The following is a 15,992-nucleotide window of genomic DNA, read 5'->3' as shown; positions in this document are numbered from 1 at the left end:
ACTAGCAATTAAACAAGATAAATATACCTTTCATTAATCTTCCACTAGTATAGTAAACGTAAGGATGTGCCAAGTATTCATATATTATTCTACCATCAGTTATAGTTTAAATTTTTCATATTCCGCCGTGCCATTAATTCGAATTATCTCAATCTACTGTTTCCTTGGGAAAGAATGATCCTAAATACGTAGATAACTCTTGACATAAATCCTTATATCTTCACTATTAAGGATACGGAGGCTAACAACTACTCATATTCTGTCATAATGTGTCTCAGAATGACATAGAATCAGCTGGTCTCTTGCTAATGACTCTTCTCAACATGAACCTAGCCCTATAATAGCCATTCAAATATGATCCTCTATCAACATGTATCATACAACTTCGTAACATCCTCTTACATATAACCTCTCGAAAAATAAACATTAAATCTCAGCATCATTATTAACACACAATTCAAATCTATTTCTTCTTAGTCATCATTCTTCTCATATAACATCTCATTTCGTACGATAATAATCTACGTCGACGATATTACTTCTACAAATTTCTTATAATTCAAATAGGATCCATCTCTTCCCTTGTTTCATGTAGGTTCGGTCGTGCTTGTCCACCTCCTAGAGCTCATCTGCGTTTCATAAGACACGCATTCTTCCCAATGTTTCCAGATTCATAACTGAATAGCCTTTCCGAGTAGATTGTATGATAAATCGATATACACTCACTACAAACTTCAACATAACCATGTCACTTCACACGTGAGTATACATGTTACTTAAAATAATTAATATTCGCGGTTGTTATGACCAGAATCTGCCGCTAACGGTTAGAAATTTGCACGTAGGATACATCTAAACTAAATATTTCACCGAATGAAATTATTTCTAGCAAATGACATAACTATCTTTACACAGGAAACTTATATCTCGTCTCTCCTCTGGGACTGCTGTCTTCTCCCCGAATGTAACACGTGCTCCATACGGCTGAATTCCACCTTTCCAGGCGTCATCTCTTGTCCCAATACATGCTGCTGCTCAGCTTCGTTATGGCATCCCAGGCAATCTTCTCCCTCAGCTTAGGCGGATTTCATGATGTCACAGTCGCTCATGAAAGTAGAAATTAACATGGGATTGGCAGAATGTAGTACATATTTGAAATATTCATTTAGCCTCTCAATATATTTATATTTTATTGTTTCTATGTAGAATTGCGTCTCTTACTATGAAGATATGGTTTCTTGTTAATAAATATATTTTTGTCAGGCTAATTATGGATTCCAATTGCTAATTTAATCACTCTTCAGTGTACTATATTGCCTGTAGTACGGTGTTCTGCCTTCTCGCCTCTTCTCATCAGCGGTCTCAAAATCACCTTTCGTCCATATTTAAGTTTAAAGATCTCCGACCTTTTTCGTATCTCGATTGTTTTTCTCTGTCATCTAGCTCGAAATTTTGCCTCAATCATCTTATTTAAATTATTATTTCGTTCCACAACGACGACAGATTCCGTCTTCTTTCTTCTACGATGACTTATTCAGTGCAATTTTTTTCTTCAAGTAAAGAATGAATTATGTTTCAATTACTTTTTAAAACAATATCTGTTCTATCACAAAGTTCCTTTGCATGGCCTTTATAATTCTGCGCCTTCTAAAATTAGATTGATCTGAGTTCCGGTGCCAATTTTTATGTATTTGTTCTGCCTGAAGTTGCCGCGCGCCAATTTGTCTGCCCCTTTTCCTTTCGTATTAGCGCCTCGAATGTAACGTTTGGTACGTACAATATTTTAAGTGTCGAAGGTGGAAACTTTGAACTCTATTTTTTGCGAGATAGGAAGTGATATAATATTCTGAATCGCCAACAGCTGATAGACTTGTGTATAAAACTTGAACAGTTCGAGTAATTAACATTCTTGAGAACAGGACTAAATTCCCTGAGCGAATAATAATAAATTATCAACTTGCATAAACAGGGCGGACTCGCTACATAATACTTCACAGTCGTGTTATTGTACATATTCAGGGAAGTTATAGTTCAGTTACAAACGAGACCATTTGATCACGTCAGTTTTTCGCAACCAACTGTGTCATAATAATTTCTAAAGACTGTATCATTTATTTGGTTGACAGTGTTAATTTCTTTCCTTCGAACTGTCCTGATCACGTTATAATCATGCCTTTTATTTTCATGAGACTGTGCCTTAGTGACACAATTTATCTAGTAAAAACAGTGCTTTAATAACACAATTTATTTTCCTAAGACTGTGGCGCAATGACATACTTTATTTCGTAAAAACTGTCCTTTAATAACAGAATGTATTTTCATGAGACCGTGCCTTAGTGACAGAATAGACTCGAGGTTTTTGAACTGTGTTCCCTAAGTAGGCTTCGTGCACTAGAACAGTGCATCGAGCGACAGTGATTCCATTTATGTTGAACTGTGTTAATCTTCTTGTTTTGTTATGTTCTGTGATATTCTATTAAATTGAGTTACGTCAACAAGTGCATCGAACGACAATCATTTAATTTATGTTGAACAGTGTAAGTTTTTTTGTTATGATCTGTGGAACTTCTAAATTCTACGAAATGTGTTAGTAGAATAATAGGACAGTTCGGCGGCCACCTCCTCCTTCGGCTCTCGGGAGAGGCCTCCGCCTCCCGCGGGAATTTGAATTTTGGCGGGAAATTTGAATTTTGGTGCGAGATTTGAATTTGTAAACAAAGCCATGTGCTTCTTGACAGCTGTCATCGACAACAACGCATCGCTAACCTCACTGCTGCCATCTTGACGGGCCTAAACGTCAGTGGTACCAACTTAACCTTACTAGCGCGAGATTTGAATTTTTAAACAAAGCCACGTGCTTTTTGACAGCTGTCATCGACATCAACGCATCGCTAACCTCACTGCTGCCATCTTGACGGGCCTAAACCTCAGTGGTACCAACTTAACCTTACTAGCGCGAGATTTGAATTTGTAAACAAATCCACGTGCTTTTTGACAGCCAACAACATATTGCAAACCTCAGTGCAGCCATCTTGACGGACCTAAACATTAGTGGTAACAACTTAACCTCTCTAGCGCGAGATTTGAATTTGTAAACAAATCCACGTGCTTTTTGATAGCTGTCATCCGCCATCTTTAAACTACAGAGCACCGTGCTGCCCTCTTTATCGCAGTAGCTGCAAATTCGTCACCTGTCATCCGCAGTGCTGCCATCTTGGCGGGCATAAACCTTAGTGCTACCATCTTAACCTCACTAGCGCGAGATTTGAATCGGTAAACAAATCCACGTGCTTTTTTGACAGCTGTCATCCGCCATCATTAATCAAGAGAGCACAGTGCTGCCCTCTTTAGCTACTTACCTTTGAAATGTGGTGGGGGATAATTTTAAAAATGTTTTTTGACAGCAGCTATCTTTGAGCACCGTGCTGCTCTCTTTAGCTAGATACCAAAGAAATGTGGTGGCAGGCAATTCCACGTGACAGCAGCCATCTTTGACCACAGTGCTGCCCTCTTTGTGGTGGTGGAAAATTCCACGTGCTCTTGTTTGGAAACAAAGTCACGTGCTTTTTTCTGACAGCTGTCATCCGCCATCTTGCATCACAAACCTCAGTGCTGCACCTTTAGGTAGATACCTTTAAAATGTGGTGGCGGCAATTTGAAAAATTCTACATTCTCTTGTTTGGAAACAAACCCATGCGCTTTTTTGACAGCTATCATCCGCCATATTTAATCCAGAGAGCACCGTGCTGCCCTCTTTAGCTACTTACCTTTGAAATGAGGTGGCGGCAAATTCTACGTGCTCTTGTTTGGAAACAAACCCATGTGGTTTCTGACAGCTGTCATCCGCCATCTTTAATCCGGAGAGAACAGTGCTGCACTCTTTAGCTAGATACCTTTGAAATGTGGTGGCGGATAATTTGAAAAATGCTTTTTGACAGCAGCCTTCTTTGAGCACCGTGCTGCTCTCTTTAGCTAGATACCTTTGAAATGTGGTGGCAGGCAATTCCACGTGACAGCAGCCATCTTTAAGCACCGTGCTGCCCTCTATGTGGTGGCTGAAAATTCTACATGCTCCTGTTTGGAAACAAACTCACGCGCTTTTTTGATAGCCGTCATCCGCCATCTTTAATCAACAGAGCACAGTGCTGCCCTCTTTAGCTAGATACCTTTGAAATGTGGTGGCGGCAAATTCCACGTGCTCTTGTTTGGAAACAAAGCCACGTGCTTTTTTGGACAGCTACCATCCGCCATCTTTAATCAAGAGAGCACTCTGTAGTTGAAATATGGTGAATACTCCATAATTAATCAAGAGAGCACCGTGCTACCCTCTTTAGCTAGATACCTTTGAAATGTGGTGGAGGTAAATTCCACGTGCCCTTGTTTGGAAATAAACACGTGTGCTTTTCTGACAGCTACCATCCTCCATCTTTAATCAACAGAGCACCGTGCTGTACTCTGTTGTTGAAATGTGCTGGCGGCAAATTCCACGTGCTCTTGTTTGGAAACAAAGACACGTCCTTTTTGTCATCCGCCGTCTTTAATCTAGAGAGCACCGTGCTGCACACTTGCGTCAGCTGACAACCGCCATCTTTAAACTACAGAGCACTATGCTGCTCTCTGTAGTAGCGGGTAATTTGAAAAGTTCTGTCAGCTATCATCCGCCATCTTTAATCTAGAGAGCACCGTGCTGCCATCTTTGTGATGGTGACAAATTCCACGTGCTCTTGTTTGGAAACAAACTCACGTGCTTTTTTGAAAGCTGTCATCCACCATCTTTAATCTACAGAGCGCCGCGCTGCACTCTGTGGTGGCGGACAATTTGAAAAGCTGCCAAGAGAGCATCGTGTTGGCATCTTTATTCTTTGACATGTGGTGGTGGCAAATTCCACATCCGCCATCTTTAATCAAGATAGCGCAGTGCCGCACTCTTTGTGGTGGCGGCAAATTCCACATCCGCCATCGAGCATCGTGTTGCTATCTTTAGTTGAAATTTAGTGGCCCACAATTTAAAAGAATATGTCAGGGAATACCTTTGATCTAAGAGAAAAAAAAATAGAAATCTTTCAGCGTCAGGAAGGGCATCTAGCCGTAAAACAATAGTTCAAGAAACTTTGATTTAACATCCGGCTGTAAAACAGATTCTTGCGTTAGGAAGGGGGTAGCATCCGGCTGTAAAACAGGTTCTTACGACTTAAAATCTCGTGTCAGGAAGGGCATCCGGTAGCAAAACGGGACTAGGAGTAAGAGAGCAGCAGCTACTGTAGCTGCTTCCTAGTGCATTTAAGGCGTTATACCTTGCGAGTAGGTATGTACTTGCACCGGGTTTCGAATAAGCAGACTTTAGAGTACCTGAACAAGAAAAATATCTGGGATTGTGTTTTTTAGATGGAGTTTGAAGCAAGCCTACACAGACACACACACACAAGCTACATCCGGCTAGCCAGCTCCTACCGGAATATGTTTGCCTCAGCAGAGTACGTAGTTCACCGCACGCGTCTTCATTCTCGATATCCGCTTGGTAACAAGGAGCATATTTACTCGCTGCAGTCTGCGTGAAGCGCTCACAGTTCTTTGTGTGTGTTTATTACGTGCACATGCCCGTCTAAGTACTGTCTGCTGTGAATATTATTCTTCAGCCTTCATCTTAAGGTAAGCCTGAACTGTTAGTTACTGTTTGCAAAGCAACTTCTACGCTAGGTAATAAACATCAACATTCATATATATTTTCTTTTTCTTTTTCGGTACAAGTAGAATATTATCGTTCGAGTTACAGGCCTGAAAGTACGCATTTTATTCATCCGAGTAACAGTTTGCAGCGCGAATATTTTAAGGTATGTCTGACCTCTATAGGTTGAAACTTGGTTTCTTCCGAACATTGTAACTTTAGTCTATTGATAAATAGTTGTTCTCTTCAATCCACATGCTGTAGAAGATGTTAATCTTATAAGTCTAAACTTACAGCTATATCTGACCTCTAAAGGTTCAAACTTGGTTTCATCTGAACATAGCAACCTTAGTCTATTGATAAATATTTGTTCTCTTCAATCCTCATGCTACAGAAGAGGTTAATCTTATAAAATCAAACTCACAGCAATGTCCGACCTTTATACGTTGAAACTTGGTTTCTTCCGAACATCATAACTTTAGTCTGTTGATAAATAGTTATTCTCTTCAACCTACATGCTCTAAGAGAGGTTAATCTTATAATTTCAAACTCACAGCTATGTCTGACCTCTATAGGTTGAAACTTGGTTTCTTCCGAACATCGTAACTTCAGTCTATTAGTAAATAGTTTCCCTCTTCTATCCACATGCTATAGAAGATGTTAATCTTATAATTTCAAACTTACAGGAATGTCTGACCTCTATAGGTTGAAACTTGTTTTCTTCCGAACATCGTAACTTTAGTCTAATGATAAATAGTTGTTCGCTTCAACCCACATGCTATAGAAGATGTTAATCTTATAATTTCAAACTCACAGCAATGTCTGACCTGTACAGGTTCAAACTTGGTTTCTTCCGAACATCGTAACTTTAGTCTATTGATAAATAGTTGTTTTCTTTAATCTGCATGCCATAGAAGAGGTTAATCTTATAATTTAAAACTTACAGAAATGTCTGACCTCTATAGGTTGAAACATGATGTCTGACCTCTAAAGGTTCAAACTTGGTTTCTTCCGAACATCGTAATTTTGTCTATTGATAAATAGTTGTTCTCTTCAATCCACATGCTGTAGAAGATGTTAATCTTATAATGTTAAACATACAGCAATGTCTGACCTCGAAAGGTTCAAACTTGGTTTCTTCTGAACATAGCAACTTTAGTCTATTGATAAATAGTTGTTCTCTTCAATCCTCATGCTATAGAAGAAGTTAATCTTATAAAATCAAAATCACAGCAATGTCCGACCTCTATACGTTGAAACTTGGTTTCTTCCGAACATCATAACTTTGGTCTATTGATAAATAGTTATTCTCTTCAACCTAAATGCTTTAGGAGAGCTTAATCTTATAATTTCAAACTTACAGATATGTCTGACCTCTATAGGTTGAAACTTGGTTTCTTCCGAACATCGTAACTTTAGACTATTATTAAATAGTTTCCCTCTTCTATCCGCATGCTATAGAAGATGTTAACCTTATAATTTCATACTTACAGGAATGTCTGACCTGTACAGATTCAAACTTGGTTTCTTCCGAACATCGTAACTTTAGTCTATTGATAAATAGTTATTTTCTTCAATCTGCATGCCATAGAAGAGGTTAATCTTATAATTTCAAACTTACAGAAATGTCTGACCTCTATAGGTTGAAACTTGATGTCTGACCTCTAAAGGTTCAAACTTGGTTTCTTCCGAACATAGCAACTTTAGTCTATTGATAAATAGTTGTTCTCTTCAATCCTCATGCTATAGAAGAGATTAATCTTATAATTTCAAACTCACAGCAATGTCCGACCTCTATACGTTGAAAGTTGGTTTCTTCCGAACATCATATCTTTAGTCTATTGATAAATAGTTATTCTCTTCAATCCACATGCTGTAGAAGAGGTTAACCTTATAATTTCAAACTTACAGCCATGTCTGACCTCTATCGGTTGAAACTTGGTCTCTTCCGAACATCGTAACTTAAGTCTATTGGTAAATAGTTTCCCTCTTCTATCCGCATGCTGTAGAAGATGTTAATCTTATAATTTCAAACTTACAGCATGTCTGACCTCTATACGTTGAAACTTTGTTTCTTCCGAACATCATAGCTTTAGTCTATTGATAAATAGTTATTCACTTCAATCTACATGCTGTAGGAGAGGTTAATCTTATAATTTTAAACTTACAGCAATGTCTGACCTCTATAGGTTGAAACTTGTTTTCTTCCAAACATCGTAACTTTAGTCTAACGATAAATAGTTGTTCGCTTCAATCTACATGATATAGAAGATGTTAATCTTATAATTTCAAACTCACAGCAATGTCTGACCTGTACAGGTTCAAACTTGATTTCTTCCGAACATCGTAACTTTAGTATATTGATAAATAGTTATTTTCTTTAATCTGCATGCCATAGAAAAGGTTAATCTTATAATTTCAAACTTACAGAATGTCTAATCTCTATAGGTTGAAACTTGATGTCTGACCTCTAAAGGTTCAAACTTGGTTTCTTCCGAACATAGCAACTTTAGTCTATTGATAAATAGTTGTTCTCTTCAATCCTCATGTTATAGAAAAGGTTAATCTTATAATTTCAAACTCACAGCCATGTCCGACCTCTATACGTTGAAACTTGGTTTCTTCCGGACATCATAACTTTAGTCTATTGATAAATAGTTATTAACTTCAATCTACATGCTGTAGGAGAGGTTAATCTTATAATTTTAAACTTACAGCAATGTCTGACCTCTATAGGTTGAAACTTGGTTTCTTCCGAACATCGTAACTGTAGTCTAACGATAAATAGTTGTTCGCTTTAATCTACATGATATAGAAGATGTTAATCTTATAATTTCAAACTCACAGCAATGTCTGACCTGTACAGGTTCAAACTTCGTTTCTTCCGAACATCGCAACTTTAGTATATTGATAAATAGTTATTTTCTTTAATCTGCATGCTATAGAAGAGGTTAATCTCATAATTTCAAACTTACAGCAATGTCTAACCTCTATAGGTTGAAACTTGGTTTTTTCCGAACGTCGTAACATAAGTCTAATGATAAATAGTTGTTCCCTTTATTCTGCATGCTATAGGAGAGGTTAATCATACAATTTCACACTCACAGCAATGTCTGACCTGTATAGGTTCAAACTTGGTTTCTTCCGAACATCGTAAATTTAGTCTATTGATAAATAAATATTTTCTTTAATCTGCATGCCATAGAAGAGGTTAATCTTATAATTGCAAACTTACAGCTATGTCTGACCACTATAGGTTGAAACCTGGTTTCCTCCGAACATCGTAACTTTAGTCTATTAGTAAATTGTTTCCCTCTTCTATCCACATGCTATAGAAGATGTTAATCGTATAATTTCAAACTTAAAGCAATGTCTGACCTCTATAGGTTGAAACATGGTTTCTTCCGAACATCGTAACTTTAGTCTCATAATATATAGTTGTTCTCCTTAATCCGCATGCTATAGAAGAGGTTAATCTTATTAATTCCAACTTACAGGAATGCCGACCTCTATAGGTTGCAACGTGGTTTCTTCCGAACATTGTAACTTTAAGCTAATCTATATTGATAAATAATTATTCTCTTCAATCCGCATGTTGTAGAAGAGGTTAATCTTATAATTTTAAACATACAGCAATATCTGACCTCTATAGGTTGAAACATAGTTTCTTCCGAACATCGTAACTTTAAGCTAATCTTCACTGTTAAATAGTTATTCTCTTCAATCCGCATGCTGTAGAAGAGGTTAATCTTATAATTTCAATCTGACAGCAATGTCTAACCTCTATAGGTTGAAACTTGGTTTCTTCCGAACGTCGTAACTTTGGTCTAATGATAAATAGTTGTTCTCTTCTATCCGCATGCTATAGGAGAGGTTAATCATATAATTTCGAACGTACAGCAATGTCTGACCTCTATAGGTTGAAACTTGGTTTCTTCCGAACATCGTAAGTTTAAGCCAATCTTCATTGATAAATAGTTATTCTCTTCAATCCGCATGCTGTAGAAGAGGTTAATCTTATAATTTCAATCTTACAGCAATGTCTGACCTCTATACGTTGAAACTTGGTTTCTTCCGGACATCGTAAGTTTAGTCTAATCATAAATAGTTGTTCACTTTAATCCACATGCCATAGAAGAGGTTAATCTTATAATTTCAAACTTTCAGCAATGTCTGACCTCAATAGGTTGAAGCTTGGTTTCTTCCGAACATCGTAACTTTAGTCAGTCAATCAATACTGATCTGCATTTAGGGCAGTCGCCCAGGTGGCAGATTCCCTATCTGTTGCTTTCCTAGCCTTTTCCGAAATGATTTCAAAGAAATTGGAAATTTATTGAACATCTCCCTTGGTAAGTTATTCCAGTCCCTAACTCCCCTTCCTATGAATGAATATTTGCCCCAGTTTGTCCTCTTGAATTCTAACTTTATCTTCATATCGTGATCTTTCCTACTTTTATAAACGCCATTCAAACCTATTCGTCTACTAATGTCATTCTACGCCATCTCTCCGCTGACAGCTCGGAACATACCACTTAGTCGAGCAGCTCTTCTTCTTTCTCTCAATTCTTCCCAACTCAAACATTGCAGCATTTTTGTAACGCTACTCTTTTGTCGGAAATCACCCAGAACAAATCGAGCTGCTTTTCCTTGGATTTTTTCCAGTTCTTGAATCAAGTAATCCTGGTGAGGGTCCCATACACTGGAACCATACTATAGTTGGGGTCTTACCAGAGACTTATATGCACTCTCCTTTACATCCTTACTACAACCCCTAAACACCCTCATAACCATGTGTAGAGATCGGTACCCTTTATTTACAATCCCATTTATGTGATTACCCCAGTGAAGATCTTTCCTTATATTAACACCTAGATACTTACAATGATCCCCAAAAGGAATTTTCACCCCAATTGATAAGTAGTTATTCTCTTCTATCCGCATGCTGTAGAAGAGGTTAATATTATAATTCAAACTTACAGCAATGTCTGACCTCTATAGGTTGAAACTTGGTTTCTTCCGATCATCGTAACTCTAGGCTAGCACACTTACCCTTTTATATCCTATTATTACTATGTGTGAAGCAAGTGCTAACGCTGCATTTATATATTTGTTCTTTTTAGAAAACTATAGAGAAGATTAACTAGCTAGGTCATATTTCAACACCAACTACCAAGCCGCTAACAAGTCTACCGCTAAATGAGGAATTTAAAGTAATTTCACTACGAAGATTAAAAACGCAATTTGGAGAGAGGATTTTATGCGTCAGCAAAGACTTTCAAGTTTTTTTACCTAATAGATTTAGCGTGCTAACTGATTTAGAAATAGAAGAAGTAAATCAACGTTCTATTTTCATTATATATCGCGGGATAGAGAACAAATCTTGTGTTATTAGTTGTATTGACGCGTAAAAGCATGTACATACAAGAATTACATCGAGAGAGCAAAAGTACGCAAACATCACTACAAGTAAAATCATTCATGATAAAACTAGTACATACAAGATGTAAATAAATTCTGTAGAATTTTTATATTCTTTTATTTTAGATTAGGTATTACCTTCTCCTCCTACTCCTTCCTCTCGAAGAAGAATAAGAGCAAGAAAGAAGGTGTTGATTAAATTCGTAAGTATGTTATCGTCTAGCACAGTAAGTATGTTGAGAAGATATTGTTTTTTCTAAACAGTGCTTGATTCTAGTCTTGCAATGCAGTGTACTACAATATCGCACTATAGTATGTATATATATATATGGTTTTTTGAACGGTAGTATGTGTTCAAGTCTAAACTTGCACACTCGCTTTTGCAATGCATGTTCGATAAAGATGTACCTTGGCAGAGTAAGTAAAGGTAAAGGAAGTTATGCACATCAATTAATGTTCTGATCACATGTTAAAGTTAACAACATCGAGTGCAGTGTTCGATTCTAGTCTTGTTATGTTTCAAACTGATTTTCTTAGAACAAATGTATCCCCTAACATGTTCTAAATACATGTTGTATCGAGTACAGTGTTCGAATCTAGTCTTGATCACATATCTAGTGTTTTGAACACATCAATTAATGTTCTGATCACATGTTAAGGTTAACAACATCGAGTGCAGTGTTCGAATCTAGTCTTGATCACTTATCTAGTGTTTTGAGCATATCAATTAATGTTCTGATGACATGTTAATGTTAACAACATCGAGTGCAGTGTTCGATTCTAGTCTTGCTATTTTTTAAATCTCATTTCATGTACTAATCACATGTTGAAGTTAACAACATCGAGTGCAGTGTTTGATTCTAGTCTTGTTATGTTTTACAATCTTGTTTATTTGCAATGCATGTTCGATAGAGGTGTACCTTGAAAGAGTAGGAAGAGTTCGATTCTAGTCTTGCTATGTTTGAACCTGATTTAATGTTCTAATCACATGTTGAAGTTAACATCGAGTGCAGTGTTCGATTCTAGTCTTGTTATGTCTTACAATCTTGCTTTTGCCATGCACGTTCGATAGAGATGTATCTTGACTGAGCAGGAAGTAAGCTCAGTAAGTATGTTGAGAAGAGAATTTTTTGTTTTTCTAAACAGGGCTTGATTCTAGTCTTGCAAAGCTGTGTTCTGCAACATCGAACTACAGTACGCGATTCTAGTTGTAATAGGTTTTAAACAGCAGTATGTGTTCAAGTCTAAACATGCATCACTGCAGTTACGCGATATGTATAAAGGTATTCTCAAACATGTCGTATCGTGTTCTATTCTAGTCTTGATCACTTATCTAGTGTTATGAACACATCAATTTATGTACTGATCACATCTTAAGGTTAATAATATCGAGTGCAGTGTTCGATTCTAGTATTGCTATGTTTTAATGTTCTAATCACATGTTGAATTAACAACATCGAGTACAATGTTCGCTTCTAGTCTTGTTATGTTTTACAATCTTGCTTTTGCAATGCATGTTCGATAGAGATGTACCTTGACAGAGCAGGAAGTGTTCGATTCTAGTCATGCTATGTTTTAATCCGATGTAATGTTCTAATCACATGTTGAAGTTAACAACATCGAGTGCAGTGTTCGATTCTAGTCTTGTTATGTTTTACAATCACAGAGCAGGACGAGCAGCTCAATAAGTATGTTGAGAAGATAATTTTTTCTTTCTAAACAGTGCTTGATTCCAGTCTTGCAATGCTGTGTTCTACAACATCGAACTATAGTATGCGATTCTAGTTGTAATAGGTTTTCTAACAGTAGTATGTGTGTTCAAGACTGAACATGCATCACCGCTGGAATTTGCCACCACCACATGTCAAAGAATAAAGATGCCAACACGATGCTCTCTTCGCAGCTTTCCGAATTGTCCGCCACCACAGAGCGCAGCGCGGCGCTCTGTAGATTAAAGATGGTGGATGACAGCTGTCAAAAAGCACGTGAGTTTGTTTCCAAACAAGAGTACGTGGAATTTGTCACCACCACAAAGATGGCAGCACGGTGCTCTCTAGATTAAAGATGGCGGATGATAGCTGATAGAACTTTTCAAATTACCCTCTACTACAGAGAGCAGCATAGTGCTCTGTAGTTTAAAGATGGCGGATGTCAGCTGACGCAAGAGGGCAGCACGGTGCTCTCTAGATTAAAGATGGCGGAAGACAAAAAGCACGTGGCTTTGTTTCCAAACAAGAGCACGTGGAATTTGCCGCCACCAGATTTCAACTACAGAGTGCAGCACGGTGCTCTGTTGATTAAAGATGGCAGATGGTAACTGTCAGAAAAGCACATGTGTTTGTTTCCAAACAAGAGCACGTGGAATTTACCGCCACCACATTTCAAAGGTATCTGGCTAAAGAGGGCAGCACGGTGCTCATAGATGGCTGCTCTCAAAAAGCATTTTTCAAATTATCCGCCACCACATGTCAACTAAAGAGGGTAGCACGGTGCTCTCTTGATTAAATATGGAGGATGACAGTTGAAGAGCACGTGGAATTTGCCACCACCACATTTCAACTACAGAGTGCTCTCTTGATTAACGATGGGGGATGGTAGCTGTCAAAAAAAGCACGTGGCTTTGCTTCCAAACAAGAGCACGTGGAATTTGCCGCCATCACATTTCAAAGGTATCTAGCTAAAGAGGGCAGCACTGTGCTCTGTTGATTAAAGATGGCGGATGACGGCTATCAAAAAAGCGCGTGAGTTTGTTTCCAAACAAGAGCATGTAGAATTTGCCGCCACCAGATAGAGGGCAGCACGGTGCTTAAAGATGGCTGTTGTATCGTGGAATTGCCTGCCACCACATTTCAAAGGTATCTAGCTAAAGAGAGCAGCACGGTGCTCAAAGATGGCTGCTGTCAAAAAGCATTTTTCAAATTATCCGCCACCACATTTCAAAGGTATCTAGCTAAAGAGTGCAGCACTGTTCTCTCCGGATTAAAGATGGCGGATGACAGCTGTCAGAAACCACATGGGTTTGTTTCCAAACAAGAGCACGTAGAATTTGCCGCCACCACATTTCAAAGGTAAGTAGCTAAAGAGGGCAGCACGGTGCTCTCTGGATTAAATATGGCGGATGATAGCTGTCAAAAAAGCGCATGGGTTTGTTTCCAAACAAGAGAAGTTAGAATTTTTCAAATTGCCGCCACCAGATTTCAAAGGTATCTAGCTAAAGAGTGCAGCACTGAGGTTTGTGATGCAAGATGGCGGATGACAGCTGTCAGAAAAAAGCACGTGACTTTGTTTCCAAACAAGAGCACGTGGAATTTGCCACCACCACAAAGAGGGCAGCACTGTGCTCAAAGATGGCTGCTGTCACGTGGAATTGCCTGCCACCACATTTCAATGGTATCTAGCTAAAGAGGGCAGCACGGTGCTCAAAGATAGCTGCTGTCAAAAAGCATTTTTAAAATTATCCGCCACCACATTTCAAAGGTAAGTATCTAAAGAGGGCTGCACTGTGCTCTCTTGATTAATGATGGCGGATGACAGCTGTCAAAAAAGCACGTGGATTTGTTTACCGATTCAAATCTCGCGCAAGTGAGGTTAAGTTGGTAGCACTAAGGTTTATGCCCGCCAAGATGGCAGCACTGCGGATGACAGGTGACGAATTTGCAGCTACTGCGATAAAGAGGGCAGCACGGTGCTCTGTAGTTTAAAGATGGCGGATGACAGCTGTCAAAAAGCACGTGGATTTGTTTACAAATTCAAATCTCGCGCTAGTGAGGTTAAGTTGTTACCACTAATGTTTAGGTCCGTCAAGATGGCTGCACTGAGGTTTGCGATACGTTGTTGTCTGTCAAAGAGCACGTGGCTGTCAAAAAGCACGTGGATTTGTTTACAAATTCAAAACTCGCGCTAGTAAGGTTAAGTTTGTACCACTGAGGTTTATTCCCGTCAAGATGTCAGCAGTGAGGTTAGCGATGCGTTGATGTCGATGACAGCTGTCAAAAAGCACGTGGCTTAGTTTACAAATTCAAATCTCGCGCTTGTGAGGTTAAGTTGGTACCACTGAAATTTAGGCCCGTCAAGATGGCAGCAGTGAGGTTAGCGATGCGTTGTTGTCGATGACAGCTGTCAAAAAGCACGTGGCTTTTTTTACAAATTCAAATCTCGCGCCAAAATTCAAATCTCCCGGCAAAATTCAAATTTCTCTCCAAAATTCAAATTTCCCGCGGGAGGCGGAGGCCTCTTCCGAGACCCGGAGGAGGAGGTGGCCGCCGAACTCTGCTATTATACTACTTGTGTTGAGTAGTAATATTCAGTGAAAGCACTAATTCACAAAATGTGCAGTGCAGTAAATAAGTATCGTTCCACATCTAATTAACATTCTGTGCGATGCCTGTACACTTAATTATTCCCTTCATAGGGCCGAAGTGTAGTTAGATGGTAAATCAATTATTCCACATTGCACGTAATCGATTATCAGGCGTCAGGCTCTCTGGTTCGATCTCCATCGTCATCGGACTTTCAAAATATGTCAACCGCCGTGGAATAACATGGTGCCATCGAACTGAGGGGAGATTCGTGGTGAGGGGGAAGGAGTCCAGCTACGCGGGATATCGCCGACGCCAATGCCGAGAGACAGCATCACTTACAACCACTGTTGGGACTTTCTCACATCCATCCTTCACATCTGTAAAAGGTAATATATTTCTTGTCTAACTTGAATGAACAAAGACTTACGTTTCAAAAGAACTTAATCAAATGCCCTTCTCTCTGTGGTTCCTAGCATGAATCGTACACACCTTGGCGTCAACCCATGCTCTCCGATAAAGCCAAGGTACGGGCTTTCCTGTTACAGAAAGAGTGTATAGAAACGTGTCCCCCAAAGGCGTGGGGCAGATTAACTAGCACCTCGATTAAC

Source organism: Anabrus simplex, chromosome 5, assembly GCF_040414725.1.
Source record: "Anabrus simplex isolate iqAnaSimp1 chromosome 5, ASM4041472v1, whole genome shotgun sequence".
NCBI lineage: Eukaryota > Metazoa > Arthropoda > Insecta > Orthoptera > Tettigoniidae > Anabrus > Anabrus simplex.
Note: the sequence above shows the minus strand (reverse complement) of the source record.